At 45.7% G+C, this 12,901-nt stretch overlaps 1 protein-coding gene across 1 annotated transcript in view; it reads right to left on the reverse strand.

Annotated features, from left to right (window-relative positions):
- TAOK1 (TAO kinase 1) overlaps nt 1–2,210 on the reverse strand; it is a 68,297-nt gene extending 66,087 nt beyond the window's left edge. Inside the window, exon 1 of the mRNA XM_054207859.1 lies at nt 1,980–2,210. The gene's annotated coding sequence lies outside the window, so the exon portion shown is untranslated. The remainder of the gene's footprint in view (nt 1–1,979) is intronic.
- Nucleotides 2,211–12,901: the final 10,691 nt, after the last annotated feature.

The following is a 12,901-nucleotide window of genomic DNA, read 5'->3' on the forward strand; positions in this document are numbered from 1 at the left end:
AGCCTAGTTAAAAAGAAAAAAAAAAAATCAAACTATCCAAGGTGTTTTTACCTCAGGCAACAGGATTAAATTTAATTTAAGCTGTTCTAGCAGAATCACTTTCTCTTCAATGAGAAATTCTTAACAGAGGAGAAAAACATTCTCTCAAGTTCAAAGGACAAATTAAGGTTCAAGTTTATCAATGTAATTCAGTCTTCAGATAAAAGGAAGAGGAGTCCTAAAAATGACAAACATACCAGTCAGAACTAGGCCAGTGTTGTGGAGAATCTAATATGAAGGCTCAAACCAATCCTTGATTAGGTTTGCCCTTGGACATAAGTAGCAAAAACTATGACATGCTCACTATGAACAGGCACAAAGGCAAGGAAAATGTAGGCTCAAAGTAGTTTCAAGAAACATGTATCTAAAATCAGATTTATTGCAACAGAAGATGTTATTCTGTAATCCTGGAATATGAAAACAAACCTTCACTAGTGCCAAAATATATCACTGTTTTTCACCATGTTTTCACTACTGTGATGTGGTATCTACTAAAGGTGTTTTTCAGACACTAAAGATGTGAACTACACTGTTCAACAACATATATATATATATGTTGTATAAAAATATATATAATATTAGGGTTGACATTTTGAGAACATTTCATTTGAAGCATTCCAAGCTGATAACCTTTATCCAAATACATAAACCAAGAGCCATGTCAGATGCACTATAAATAGCATTAATAGTAAGGAATCAATAACATTCAAACCTTTAGGTAACATCTTATTAATCCGTCCTTGGCATGCATGGACACACTGCTGGAAGGGCTCTCAAACAGCCAAAGGTGAAGGACACAATTTGTTCAACTAGTTAATGCAACTGCTATTTAACCAACTCAGCCACTAAAATGCCACCTAATGAAGTACTCCATACCGTGATAAGCAGGAGACAAGCACGATAAACACGAAGCGTTTTTCTCAGAAAATAAATGAAAGTCCTCCAGCTTAATACCATTCTGTCATTTCTTCTAAGACAGGGAAAGATCTACATTTGACAACAACCATTTTAATCCCTGGTTCTCTTCTTCTCCCCCCCCCCCATTTCTTGTACCGCGCCCAACACAATGGTACAACTGCATGTTACAGGTATCGCCTTTATATTTATTTCTGCTTTCACAGTGACAAAGGTGAACTCTTAATGCTCCAAAGATGCTTGCAGCAAAGCAGGCTGAAGGCTATTTCTAAAGACATCCCCACACGCGGGTTGCAGAAATCAAGCCTCCATGAGACGTTTTAATCTGACAAATTAAAATGGTTGGGAAACGCTATTTGGCTAACGGAATCGTCCGCCACATGCAATGCTGAGGGGAAGCGATAAAAGGTCTTTAAAATAGGTCACTTTCCTCCAAATCCCGTATCGGCACCGAACAAAATGGTATTTACACTGAGAACTCACCACTTGGGGAGGAGCGAGGGGTAGGGAAGGGGGGGGGGGGGTGGGGGGAAGGGAAAAAGGTGGGGGGTGGGGGGGAAAAAAGGGGGCAGGAATCCGCGCCGGTCTCTGAGGGACACCCAGCCCCCCCGGGGGGATCCGGGCTCGGCCGACGGAGCCCAGCGGAGCCGCGCAGACAAAAAGGCCGGAGGCGTCGGGCACGCCTGGCCGGTGGTGCCGGCAGCCCGGCCCCAGCCCTAGGCCTCTGCCGGCCCCTGACAGCGGCGGCCGCGGGGAACACCCCGCCGGCGGCGGCCGCCCCTCTGAGGGGAAGCGCCATTTCGCCTCCCGCTCCCCCGCCGCCGCTCCGCGCCCGCCGCCGGGGCCGAGGCGGCAGCCCCGAGTCCTGCGGCACTGCCGCAGAGCGCGGCGGGGGAGGCGCCGGCCCCACCGGGCCCCCCCCCCCTCCCTTCTCCTCCTCCGCCTTCTCCTCCCTCACCCCTCCCGGGGGCGCCCCCGCCGCCGACCCGCCCCGGCCGAGCCCCCCGTCGCGGTGCCCGCCTTACCCTCCGCCGCAGCCGGGCTGGGAGCGCCGGTCGGCCCCCCGCGGAGGAGGAGGAGGAGGAGGAGGAGGAGGAGGAGGAGGAGCGGGGCAAGGGGCGGCGGCCCCGCGGGGGGAGGCGCCCCCGGAGGGGCGTCGGGCCCGGCCCCCGCGGGTGCCCGGGCGCGGCGGGCACAAAGGCGGCGGGGCACGGCACCTAAGATGGCAGGGCAGGCGCGGCGGAGCGCCCAGCCGCCGCCGCCGTCTCCACCACCACGGCCGCCGCCGCCTGGGCCCCGCTCGCCGAGCCGCGGCCAGGCCGCGCCGCGCCGCGGGGGCACAGCGTGCGGGCAGGGCGGGCGGCGGCGCCGGCCGTGCCTGCCGCGGCGGAGCGGGTCCCTCGGCCGGGCCGCGCCGCGCCGGGATGGCCGCCTGCCTCCCTGCCTGCCGCCTCCCCTCAGCGCCGCCCGGGCTCCGGCTGCTCCGTCGCCGCCGCTCCGCGCTGCCCGCAGCCAACGGCCCCCGCCCGCCCCTCTCGCGAGACTTCGCCGCCCTCTCCCCCCCCCCCCCCGCCTTTCGCCGCGGGAGGGGCGGGGCTGTGTGAGGAGGGGGCGAGGGAGGCGGTTTGCCGGGGGGGGGAACCGGGGCGATGAGGGGGGCCGTTATGGCGAGGGGGTGCTGAGGGAGAGGAGAGAGCCGGGGTGGGGGGTAGAATGTGAGGGGTGTGGGGTGCTAGAAAAGGGGGAGAGGGAGAAAGAGGGGTTGGAGGAGGCCCGTGTGGGGACCGGGAGGACTGTGAGGGGAGAGGGGCCTGAGGGAGAAGATGGCGGGGGGGGGTGTGTGTGCTGATGAGGCCCTGAGGGCTCGGCGGGGTGGAAGGCTCGAAGGGGGAGTTCAGCGGGGGGGGTGGGAAAGGCTTGAAGGAGAATGGGGAAACTGAGGAAAGACATGGGGAAGCTTCGATGGGGGCTCCGGGAGGAGCGGAGAGAAGGAGGGCATGGGGATGTGGCGTGTGGGGCCTGGGGGATGAAGAAGGAGGGCAGGGGAGAGGCCTGGAGGCAGGTGGGAGTTGTGGGGGGCAGGTGTGGCTGGGGAGGGTGGGTTTGGGGCAGGACAGCCGGGGTGAGGGTATGGCTGAGTGGATGGAGCAGCCTTAGTCGCCGGGAGCGGCTCAGCTACAGGCGATAACCCCAGGAGGTGGTAGGTGTCTGCTTGTGCTAGCTCTTGTGCAACTGGCCTGGCCAAATGGGTGCGTTTCAGGCTGTCTGCTCTTGGCCAAACTGTATCTGGTTTATGGCCAAGGGAGGAAAACAAAACAAAACAAAATCTCATGGACCAAGCACATGGCCTCCCAAGCTGTGGTGGGTTTTGAACTTGGTAGGTTGTTGAGCCTTTGTGTGCTTTGGTATCTCCATCTATGAACTCGAGATAACAGTTGGCTTCATGCAGGGATTAATTATCGCGTCTTGTAGTCACGTATTTGTTTATTTGTTTTTACTGTAGATTACAGCTGGAGGAATTCTAAACAGTCCACCTCTCCTTGTCATGGTGTTTAAGCGCATTGTGCTGCTGTCTGAACAGAGGAAATCACTGAGGTCAGTCTCCCTTGTGTTTATAGTTGCTTTCCCTTTCAGAAGTATAGGGGCAAGGAATCATCAAAATAACAATTTGTACTGACATCCTGATAATAAATTAATAGAAACAGTTATATCAGACACAAAGTTTGTAGAAGGTGTGTTTGTAGGGATTGCTTCCAGTTTTAAATTCAGGATAATATCTGAAGGGACAGTGTTGTCAGTTATAAAGTACCCTGCAAATATTCACAATTTTGAGGTGTCCTCCATATGAAATAGTAAAATTCTGTAAATCCAGCAATACTGCTGAAATAAAACAAGCAAATCAAAATTCCTTCCTATTTTCCCGTAAACTAACAGGTGTTTTGTACCATCAGGAGGCTTTGTATCCAGCAGGCATTGAGGAGGATGCTGGATACTATTTGTCTAAACTTTGCGTTTACATTTAGCCAAGCAGAGCTACTGGGGACATGGAATGGGGGAAACCTGAGAAAAGTTGAGAGCAGAGGTTGGCTGCAATAATTGTGGACGATTATTTGTGAACAAACGTTCTGCAGACTTGTCATGCGGTGGTCTGATACTTTGCCTTTTCAAATCCCAATAGGAAAAGTAAGACAAATGTGGATCGCTTCAAGCATATGTTGTTGTAAGTATTGGGAGAGGCAAACTAAAGGTTTATCTGATTATCTCAACCTTGAAGTTGGCAGCTATGACAGGAAACTTGGTTTCATTCATCTGCCAAAGATATTTGTAGCATATCGTTTGACAAGTTAAAAGGCATTTTTGTAATGGCACAAAAATAAAACCATCCACTTTCTGAAACTACAGTTTCTGTCTTCTAAAATAATATGGGTTTGGAAGCGTGCTGCTGGGGAAATTAAGGACATTCTTGAAAGGTAAATATTTGTATTTTCAAATGTTAAAACAATGGTGTTTTAACGTGAATCTGCTCGGTATGGCCTATCAGTATAAATTTGTTCTTGTACTTGTTTTGTCAAATTAGTGGGTATCATTTGCTTTTGCCGATGGGAGAACTAAGTGGAGCAGTGAGAGGGAGTGGTCTGCCCGTGGGGTCATAAGGTGGAATTGAGAATCAGGTTCTTCTGAATCTCAATCTTCTACTTCTTCCTGCAGACAAATTGCCTTTAAAATTCATGAATTATGAGAGTAAAAGCTTCAGTTAGTGACGTCCATGGAGCTAACCCAGCAAACGCCAGCAGAGAGTCTGGGCCTCAGCTCTTTGTGTTACACATACGAAAAGATAATGATAGCTCTAGGTAAAAATCCTTAGAGTCTCTAATGGTGGCTGCAGAAAAACGTGAATAATGCTTTATCATCAACTATTAAGTGTTTTACGTAAAATACCAGTTAAGCATTGGATACATATTCAGTGACTGCTTTGAAAATAAGCAGTATCATCCTTGGATGACCAGTTTAGAAAAAGTCCTCTGACATTCTGAAGGAACAGGCAGTATTAAAACTATGATTTTATTGTTGCTAGCTAAATAGGCACATTTAGCATGGTTTTCTATCCCTCTGCTACTAGGCGTGCTCTTGCTGTCTTTTCAGATGATTATAGTAGGCATCTAGAATGCTAAGTGAGTTTAGCTTAGCTTGCTAATTTCCTGATGCAAATTTAGTTCATTTAAAGAAGAACTGAACAGGTTTACCTATGTCTGCATCTGGGATTTGCACCAGTTTATCTATCAGATAGCTATACCCAAAGCTAATTCCATCTGAAGGAGGTGCCAGAACATCAATAAATAAAAATTACAAATTGCCTAGCGGTTCAGCTGACAGGCAGAACTGGTTCCAACACATTGTTCCCAATGTTCTGCCGTGGAGCTGGTCCTGGGGTAGACCTGTACAACATTCCAGTGTAGACAGGACCTTTAAGAGCATGCATCAGCACTCCATAATATTGTAGGAAAGGAAGTAGAGAACAATGCTGTGTCCAACGGAAACAGTGGCAAGAATTTATTCAAGGCATACTGTAATTACTCAAGCTGGGAATTTGGCCAGGACATTGGGGTTAACACCCCTACTTCTAAAGAAGTGTCATAGTTTATTTTTTTTTTTTAATGACTTCAAGTGATGAGAAGCTTGGCCTTCAGTCTCAGCAGAATGACAGCACCTCTAGCAGTATAAACTTTTTACAGCAACACGAAGGTGCTGGTTCAGAACTAACTCAGAGCAGTGATGGGGCCTAGTATGATAATCATTGCTTTATAAATACTTCCAGTAGATAAGAAAGATAAGAGTGTGATTAGGGCAGAGTTTCAGCTGCTGTAATCACACTCATACCTTCCTCAGCCTGCCGTCCACATGCTGCTTTAATCTGACCTTTTTTTAAGTGAACAATTTTAAATTTTAGAATAAATTGTAAAACTTGAGCCAATGAAATTTGGTTATTAATTATGATAGCAGTTATGAACTGCACTTGTCAATGCTTTTGTTTTAGGAGATTTGTCATTATACAAGCAGAATGCAATTTAGCCAAATTATAGAGGTTTTTTTATTCTTTCATGGCATTGAGATTTTTTAGATTGTGTTCTTTGTATGTATTATGTACCGATTGAGAAACTAACTTTCAGCTTGTTCTCTGATCGCGAAGATAAGCATTTATGTGTTTTAGTGCGTGACTAGTTGTGAAACGCACGAGTGAGGAATTGTTTTGCTTTTACTAGCTCATGAAACCTGCCTTCATTTCTACAGTGTAGTTTGGGCCATTATTATGGGTTACAAGGTTATACAGGAAAAACATGTTCTAGAGAAAGGCTGGTCAAAATAAAGGAGGTAGAGTCTTCCAGATTGTTGTAATCTGGTTTTGTATCAATGAGGTAAATGCTTCAGTACATTTGCTGGGATGAAGATACCATGTCAGACAGTATCCCTCTGACAGCTTGTTATGTCGTAACGACAAAAATGAAGCAATACCGATGTTATTACATAACCACTTTTGTATTATATGACAACAATAATAATGCTTCACTCTTCTCCCTTACTTTTTATTAGATAAACAAACGTGTTCCTTGCTGTGCATCTATGATTGTCCCATGAGTCAAGGGGGTGGTTTTATCTCTTAAGAAGTGGGGAAACAGTGGCACAAGAAGAAGTAGTACTTACCAAGGTCTTATGGGAAATCAGTGACAGAGGCAAAAACAGAATCGCAGCCTTCTGACTGTCCCACTCTACCCTCTGGGCAACCAGACAAAAGTGGAAAAGTGGCTTGCAGCGTGACTCAACAGCTTTTCCTTCCTCAGCAACTGCCATGCTGGGCAATTACAAATAAATGCCAGTAGGTCATTTCAACCTGAGTCAAACAGGTTTCCAGGGGACTCTAAGGTAGGCATGTCTTCTGCCAGAGAGGGCTCCTCAATGTATCTTTGCAGTGGTTTTGCTTTGAAATATTTTCAGAACTTGAAAAAAAATTTCTCGTTTTGCAAGATCTACATTTCCTCTGATTACTTTCAGGGTTTTTTGTAATACATGTTGCCCAAGGACACCTAGGAATTCTTTTTACCCTTCTCTGCAATGGATTAACAATAAGCTGATAAAGCCGTCATTTTTCAGGTGCTCTCTTTTTATACATAGCTTATAACATTTCATTTGTCATGACTGATGCTAGTAAGTAGTTCCAGAAAATATCAGTATAACATATTGTGATGGATACATCACAACAAGATGCATTGCACTTTGATCTATCAGATCAGATGCTTAAAGACAAGTGGGGTGTTGGGGTGTCTCTTAAACACAGTTGTCGTTAACAATGTTTTTAACTCCCTATTAACTGCAAAATCAATATGTATTGGTCCAAAAACTAACTGGTTTTCCAGGCCATGACAACTGAGTATAAGGAAGGTCTGTTCAGGTATCAGATCTTTTCCCAACAGCAGGGGTGAAGAGGGTTTTACTCTGGAGTTGATTCAAAATGGCTGGAATGCAAGGATCAGTATTGTGGAGGCCTTGACCTTGACAAGTGACTGATGGAAAGAAGCAGCACAGGAAAGGCTTGTGTCTTGGCTCTGGTCCTTGGATGGATGTATAAGAAAAGGCCTTTGGCAGAGAAGGGTGAAAGGTGACTAATAATGTGAAACTGGGAGGAAACTCATTATAGTTATGCAATCTCCAGGTGGTTTTCTTTCTCTGTGAGAAGACATCTTTTGTTAGTTGTCCCACTGGCATTTGCTGCTCACGCTTTCTTTTGAATAGAAGTCTTAAACAATTATTTTTCTGCTTGACTTAGGAAGATTAATTTAGCTTCGTGACAATGAAAATACAACAGCACCTCATTTCTTTGTTCTCCCTCTACAGAATTTCTTTTAGGTTTACTTTGCCTCTTCCCTTTCTTATTTGTTCTTTTTCTGACTGTCCAGTATTTGAGCCAAAACGAAGAAACTTTTTCCGCTGTTATGCACTCAGACCCCATATCTCACTTGTTCTGTGGTTTTCGATGTCCCTGTTGACGCACTTCCAAAGCTTTCATGGGCAAGCTCCACTGAATTTTGCTGTGGTGGTTCAGGATGTTGCTGTTGTCTGGCCTCGTCCTTCTCCACAGGTTTCCCTCCCCACCCCATAGCAGAGCCAGCAGAAGAGAGTTTTGTTCTGTGCCTGACACTGCTGGGTTATGGTTAGATGTCTTAGCTCAAACCCAAACCTAACGATGCTGTTACTAAACTGGCCTTTGTGCTAGATTGGCTGGTGTACAGATGTGTATTTACACCTGCTGACCCTGGTACAGGGATGTAGCCTCTGGAAGAGCAGCCTGCTGGAGATGATGATTTAAACTGCTGGAGCAAGAGTTGGTGGAACTCTTCTGAGAACTGTTAGATTTCTTATCAGCATGGTGGCTTTTCCAGTGATCTGCAATGCACAGCTCTGCTGTTGACCCCATCTGGATCTTGGTCTTCCATTTTATAGGTAAAATGACCCATTTTGCATTGTTGTAAACATACTCCCAGGAACTGATTCTTATTATAATCTGTAAAACAGTTGTGAATATGTGGCCTTGCTCTTCAGCAATTCTGCAGTCACCTATCTCTGAGGCATTGCATTCCACTCTTGAATAAGATTCTAGACCAGCAAAAGAGTTAGACTGCATACAGATTAACAAATCTGTTGCTAGTATCTCTGGCTACTGCAGCATGACTCACCCATCAGTGCTTGTCAGAGTCTGGTGTGACCTCATTGAAAGCTTCAACATCTCATATGTGAAGGCAGGTTGTAAACCAGTGTGGGAATCCTAAATAGGTGGAGAATGAAGTTCTGAGACTGTGATAATGCATACATCATTAAACATTTCCCCCTAGAAATCAGATGTATCCTTCCAGAAATATTCTTACAGATTTCTGAGGATCTCTTAATGTTAAGTCTGCCTTTCCCACACTTCACTTCTATTAAAAAGCACCTGTAACTGTTCAAGACAGGAATAGAAATTGATGCTGGTGGGAAAATTTAAGAGTGGATGGGACAGGTCAGGGAGGAGATGCTTTGTTATTTGCAAGGGAGGATTTTTATTTATCACAGCTTCTAGAAGCTTTCCCCCCCCCCATGTTAGTACATAGGGCTACTGGTATGCTAGTTGAGGGAGACAGGTAAGAAAACAGCAAGAGGGGCTATAATAAAGGGAGTGGATGAGTGAATTAGCTTGTGGTACCTTACATGTGTAGCTTAGATATGTAGTGTGATGATGAGACAAAAAGTGGGAGGCAACAGGAGTTTAAAAATCAGATGGTTCTCTTCAGCTGGTGCTTGCTGAGTAAACATGAAGCTTGTGCTCAGTGCCTCTACCTCCTTCCCATGGGCTGTTAAACACTAACAGATACTAGCAACGCTGCTAGGTCTGAACTGAGCCAGCTGCTGACATTTTAACTGCAGAATCCACATCTTGTAACAGACAGAGCAGAAACTATTGTCCTCTCATCTGCTACAGAGGGAACTTTTAGTCTCTAAAAAGCACAAGGCTGGCACTGCCCCACAGGTATCTGCTGCCACTTGAACACCTTGCTAAAGGTGAAATCCCTGGCCACTCTTCCAGTTCCTGTCCTTAGGATACAGGAATGTCTGTTCCTGCTTTGCTGTAGGTGATTTCTGTATGTGGCAAAGTTGTCTGTGCCAGCCTGGCAGCTTTATCCATAAGCAGCAATGGTTGCTGTCTCTTGGCTTCTAGAACTTGCTGTCCTCAAAGCTGCTGCTCCTTACTGACTCCAATGAGGAACCTGGAGCCTGGCACCCTGTGAGAGAGCAAGAATCTTGCAAAAGATATCTGCTTCAGTGTATCACTATGCAATCCCTAGTTATTGTGACAGCAACTTCTTGTGTAGCACTTAGAAAAGTAAAGAATGTCTGATATGGCAGGACAGAAAGACACCTTGCTTCTAAAGGTGTGCTGTCCTGGCAACACTAAGGGAGACCATCCTTAGGAAATGCAATAGAGCTGCTTTGTTACAAAGCAGTAAATAACTTTGCAGAAGTCACTGTGTCCTCTGCTCTGCTGTGGGATGGAGCCTGGCACCTGTCTGAATGCAGTTATGTCCCTGCTGCAGACCTGCTCTTCCTATCCAGACCTGGCAAGTTCGTTCTCCTTCCCTTTGCCTCAGGTGGATGGTATTATGGTATTCTGATTTCTGCATTCCTTCCCCCCCCCCCCCCCCCCCCGCCCCAGCCCTTGAGACTGGGAACATGGATCTTATTTTTTTGGGGTAGACATCCTGTTCTGAGCAGACTCATTTTATGTTCTGGTGCTTCTTTAAGTAAGGCATAGAAGGTCATAGAGTTGAGGCATGCATGCGATTTGTAAGGAGGAAATAGGCAACCTTATGCCTTTTCATCCATGATTCCTTACCATGAAGATCAGCCAGATACTATCTGCTTAGCTGTTTTGTGAGTCCAGGGTGAAATAAATTGATGGTTCTGCTGAGTTTCTGGTACAGAGATGTGCACATACACACAAAATACAGCTAGTTCTAGAAATGAATGTCTCCGCTGCTCTTTGCACAGAGGCCAAGGCCTAAATGATGTTTTGAAACTGAGCGTGCTTTCCTGGATGATCTGATGAATATGAAGCATGATATACTAGTGGGCAAGAGATAGAAGCCCCATAGCAGTGCTGCCCACACTGCATTCAACTGCAGATGTGTTGGGTTAAATGATTGATCTAGTATTTGAAGTCCTATTGCTTGATTTACATCTTATTTTTTTTTAGTATCTTGGCAGACTTCCATTTCATATGCTAAAGCATACCTCGGGTTCTAGTAGAATCCTGTTCTTACATCAGTCTCAAACCTCATTGTTGCTCCTTGTGTTCAGTTGAAAATGGACTGACACCATTTGTGACTGCCTGAATGTCCTGAGTCACCGATTACCAGCTGGCGTGTGTGCTGCAGTTTTCATTTCTTCCTTTACGACTGCACTCCCTAGAGGAGGCTTGGAACAATTGCAGTTGTCAGCTAAAGCATATTATATGCACTTGTCTGGATCCACACAATTGGTGGATGACCTCTGACTACGTCTATGGGGTGAGCTGCCTGTGATTTGTTACTGTGTGCCTGGTGTTTCCATACCAGGAAATAGAACAGGTGCAGGAATATTTAAAACTGCATTTTCTTTATATTTGCTAGTGAAATATTTGCCTTGTGGAGATGGTGATAGGATGTCTTCATTAAATAATTGGTGGAGACGAGTGATGATTCCAGTAATGCTCTCACAGTAAAATAAATTGTGTGAAAATGGATGAAATAGAAGGATCTAGACAGCTGATGAAAAATAAAATAGTAACTCCCTGCACTGGGAAAGCTCTGCTAGCAGGAGCATGGGTCCACCATGCAGGAGCTGACAGGTTATCTGTTCTGTCCGTTCTGACAGTCACTCTTGTTCTGCTGTGTTTGTTACCCTGCTTATGCAGTGTCCCAAAGCAAGGCTGCTGAAGCTCATCAGGGAAAAAAAATGCAACACGTTGCTATGTTATTTCATCCCACCAAAATGTTTTCACTATGTAACACTTACTGCTAGTCTTGTGCATAGCTCTGAGGGAAGCTGAAACACAAAACACTTCATTGAGCTTTTTGACCCAACAGGTCTTGACATATTGCAGCTGGACGCATCTCTGTTTGTGATCTGAACTGCAGCAGTTCCATTCTATCCTGCTACAATAACAACATATTAAACAATATTATTCTGTCCATGCCATTTCCACCTATTGACTAAAAAGTTAAATTCTTACTAAGCTAGTTCTAATTTATATGTCACAAAATTAGTTAATGGTCAGCTAATTTCACTGGCATGAAGATTGTAACGTGTATAACACAGATTGACGCTTGCTTGGGACCAAATGAGTTAAAACAGCTCCTTCTGCTGAAATACCCAGTGAAATACAGTGATGCTCTGTAAATCAAATCTGTTTGCAACAGGTTGCCATTGTTTGCCTGGGACGGTCCATCCTGTGAGCAGGTGGTGATCCTGCTGTGGAGATGTGGGTTTTGCTGACTCATGAAAACAGGTGCTGGTTGCATCAGTAGAGTAAGGAGTGGCTTACCTTAGGAGCAGGATGTAAGTTTTGGCATGAAAACTCTCTTAAAGAAGAATCTCTAGAAGAAAGCTTGGGGGGGAAATACATAAGATGGACTTTGAAATGTGACTTCATGGTTTCTTTTGTGGCATGAGAGGCTTGGCCCAAATAGGTGCATGACTATTAATACCACTACACCATCTGAAGTGTCTTAGGAAAACATGCACTGTAGCTGAAGACAGGAGTAGTCCAAAAAGGCGTTTTCAGTCCTAAGAGGAGTTTTTTGGGGACGGATGGCTGACAGCTGTTCAAAAACTTGCATATACAGTTACTCCCTTGTTCCTCCTTTATAGACCTGACTCATCCATCCCTGTCCTAAACACACCACTTCCAGTATTTTCTTTTCTTCTCATATTTCCTATCCTTCAAGCTTCCTTTTGTATCTATGGGTTTAATTCTATTAAATCCAGTTGCTTTGGCTTCTACTCTGCCTGTGCTTTGCACCTGCTATGTAGCCCCAGCAAACTTGGCAACCAACCCTTGGGCACTCTAGAGAAAACAACTGTCTAGACCAGGCACCTTCTGCCCGATGCCCTGGATGTACCCGAGCTTCCAGGCATTAGTCTGTATTCAGAACAACATGTTGCTATGCAAATGGTTCCTTTCTGCTCTTCCTTCTACCTCCATAGACTTACATGCACCCAACTTCTCAGCAGATACTAGCCTAATGATTATTCATCTTTTGCAAAGGTCTGATGCAAAGGAAGATTGATAAAATCTTGTCCAGTGTCTTTGTGGACTCATAATTACACCTGTCTCCTCCCAGTGAGTGAGGCAAATGGGAGTGAGGGAGCCCACAAAATAAAT

Source organism: Rissa tridactyla, chromosome 7 (assembly GCF_028500815.1).
Source record: "Rissa tridactyla isolate bRisTri1 chromosome 7, bRisTri1.patW.cur.20221130, whole genome shotgun sequence".
NCBI lineage: Eukaryota > Metazoa > Chordata > Aves > Charadriiformes > Laridae > Rissa > Rissa tridactyla.